This window comes from Ricinus communis, chromosome 3, assembly GCF_019578655.1.
Source record: "Ricinus communis isolate WT05 ecotype wild-type chromosome 3, ASM1957865v1, whole genome shotgun sequence".
Classification (NCBI taxonomy): domain Eukaryota; kingdom Viridiplantae; phylum Streptophyta; class Magnoliopsida; order Malpighiales; family Euphorbiaceae; genus Ricinus; species Ricinus communis.
This window is the reverse complement of record NC_063258.1, coordinates 1,628,838-1,631,951: the sequence shown is the minus strand read 5'-3', so window position 1 is coordinate 1,631,951 and position 3,114 is coordinate 1,628,838. Positions and strand designations below refer to the sequence as shown.

Sequence of the window (3,114 nt, the reverse complement as noted above, 5' to 3'; positions counted from 1 at the left end):
CACCAATAGTATGGGAAAATACTCAACTGGGGGCATGTCAAATAACTCCACTAATTTGCTAAGAAAAGGCTCATTGAGTTTTAGCAGAAAAATAGAGTGTATAGAATCCATGGGAACGCCAAGAATAGCAGAAAGTTCCTCAATCATGGGGCACAACTGTTGTCCATTGAATTTAAAGACATGGTCTCTTAGGTACCAGAAGTTGACAGAGTGGAGGAACCAATAATCAAGCTTGGTACATTGCATGGCCTTGAAAGATGAAAGTTGGAATTTTCCAAGTTTGGTCCAATCATTGCCAGTTAGGGTTGTAAGAAAAGTCTGTAGGCTTTTAGCGCTTTTCTAAGACATATTTTTTGACTTTTGAAATATGAAATCGTGTATGAGAAAGTAGGAAGTGCTCATGGTTTATATAGGCCTTAAATCAGTGTCCAAATTAGACTCTACAACTGCAGAGCCGATTAGCACTATGTACTGCCGATCGGCTATACGTAGAGCCGAATCAGCTAAGCATACAGTCGATCGACTGTATGGCCTCCTAATGCAATTTATTTTTCCCTTTTTGGCAGTTTTTTAGGCACTCACTTGATTTTCTTAGTGCCCATAAGCTCATAGAAATGCAATAATAAAGGGAAATAAGCAAATAGAGCAATTCAAATGCCAAAATCACATTTTATACCTTCAAAAGTCAAAATTCTATAAAAAGTTTTAAGTTTTACAAATAATAAGAAGAAAGTACAAAGGAAGAATCAGAAGTTGGAGTTCTTTCTCGAACCCCTCATTTCATCATCCGATTTAGTATCCATTCCTTGGGTTTGCAAGGCTAATAGTTGAAGGGTTAGTGTGTCAATCTGACATTGCTGAGCGTCAATCTGATGCTGCAGGTAGTCCAGTTGCCCCTGCAAGCCCTCATGGTCCTTCTATTGAAAATCTAAAAGGAGACTAGTTAGTGCATTGCGTACATGCATACATCCATACATACATATTGCATAAGTCATTTTCTTAATGGCTAGTCCTCATCGATGATGAAGAACTGCCTCCTCACAGTATCAACCAGCGATATACATGCTCAACTGATCCCTTTGAACCCGTATATATATATGTCACTAACCTTTTAGAAAAATAAAATAGGGAAAACACAAAAGAGAAGAGTAGCTTACATGGGTGTAAGTACTCAGAGTGAACTTCAGAGGGAGGCACTAGCTCCATAGCAAGCTGGTGCTCCATCACGCCATATGATCTCCAATATAAGACCATCAAATCAAGAGGAATCGAACACTCCTTAGAACCACATCAGACATGGTCGTAGAAGATGCCTTAGAAGCACACCGATAGAAAAGCCTACGATATGATAAAGCTTGGAGCTTCGAGAGGACCATCCCTTAGTTAGCTCACGAATAGTAGGAGCCTAGTGGATAAGCTGTAAATAAATGATTAAGAAAGCAACATTTAACAAAAGGGGAATTCTAAGTGAATTCAAGAAAATACTTGAGCTACAGCATCATCGCTGAGAGGTACGACCCCCAACAGTTGAGGGATGAATGAGGTATAGTCCATCCATTGAGATTGGATTGTAATATCTTCGGGCTCCTCATACCCCATCAAGCACTCTGCTAATTCCTTGCTAGCAAGATCTTCTGTACAGAACATGGAAAGAGGATGGGATAATGGGACTCGGTGCCTGTTGGGGCCTCGCTCCCAGCCATAGATCCTCTCTCCTAATTACCAAGCCCAACAGGCGGGTCTGATTAGTAGGATCCTCCTCTGCTCGAGGTCAGCTACAAATAATAATTAGGGCTCTCATTGGCTATGCTCTCCTAGTTAATCACCTTGAATATGCAAACCAGAAAGATAAGTAACAATATCAATAAAGCATGAATATAACTAATGAATTGTATTTACCATATCCCAGGTTAAACTATTGATCTGCATGCGGTGCATGTAAACTTGAGACCACTCTAGAGTAATGGTCCTGCTTGAGCCCGAACGACTCAAGCGAGGAAAAGCCCGTGAGGTGCAAATGGGTTGTGAACCCACCAGAAGTTTGATCTCCAAGGCCCAAACCTGCAAAGAAAAGAGTCAACATTCATTGTATCTATAAAGGAAATAAAGGAAAAAGAAGTTAGTATACAACTTGCATGGATTGCGTACCAAAAACTGTAGATCCTCTTGCTTCCTTGAATGGTAACATCCATTGAATGGTACAAATATGTGAGAGCCGTAGATCCCCAGTTGTAAGAAGAGACCTAGTCCAAGTCCCACAGTGGTGGTAGATAGTGGAAGTTCATTGAGTTCCCCGAGTCATTGAATAATGTTGTAGCAAAGAGGTACACCAAAAAGGCTCGGGCCATCTGGTCAACCTCCCGAGCATTCCAAGGAACAAAGCTCCAGTAATTGGGGGATGCCCTGATAAGAAATGCATCATGATTCGAATGGGGCACTCCCAGACGTCGGAATGCTAATTATGGATTACATTGTCGAATGGCATAGGTGTGCTATAAAAGTTAATGTCGGTGATAGCAAAAAAAGAAAGGGGAGAGAGAGTCAGCTCACTAACATGAGTTGTGTCCATCCACCTCTCGAGCACGGATTGATAGAAGTGTGATCGACCCTTCCGATGACTGATGGGAGTGTGACCACGAATCAATAGAAGCCGATATCTCTAATCTTAGCCTGAACTGAGCTAGGAAGCTCGTTGAACTAATTTCGAGTGCGATTGAAATGTTCAGCGAACCGAATCGACATAACATCACCTTGAAAGGTCAAATACGCAGATATTTAAACATTATATGCATATAAAAGATCCTAAAGAGGTAAGTATATGTCTATCTATTATTATTTTTTGTGAAGAGCCCTGAAAAATCGTTGTTCAGCCTGTGCAGGATCGATTTGCACTGTGTAGAGCCGATCAGCTCTGCACATAGCCAATCAGCATTGTGTAAAGCCAATCAGTTGTGCATACAGCCTCATCAACTCTATAGGTTAGGGCACCAAATTTTTTATTAATTTCTCATAATTTTTCACACATTTCAAAAAAGTAGCACGTATATCAAGTCTCTAAGTTATAGAAAATAAAGTTTAAGCCAAAGAATTACCTCTCTGACGGCTAAAAATGTG

The 3,114-nt window shown here is 40.6% G+C and overlaps 1 long non-coding RNA gene across 2 annotated transcripts; it reads right to left on the bottom strand.

The window, feature by feature from the left end:
- Window positions 1-793: 793 nt before the first annotated feature.
- Window positions 794-2,743, bottom strand: LOC125369601. 2 transcript variants are annotated; one of them, XR_007215277.1, is made up of 5 exons: window positions 2,149-2,743; window positions 1,900-2,061; window positions 1,486-1,826; window positions 1,158-1,417; window positions 794-917 (listed from the first exon to the last, which is right to left on the bottom strand). It is a non-coding gene; the product is annotated as an uncharacterized LOC125369601 (long non-coding RNA). The 2 variants fall into 2 exon arrangements; XR_007215276.1 differs by having other exon boundaries at window positions 1,158-1,826.
- Window positions 2,744-3,114: the final 371 nt, after the last annotated feature.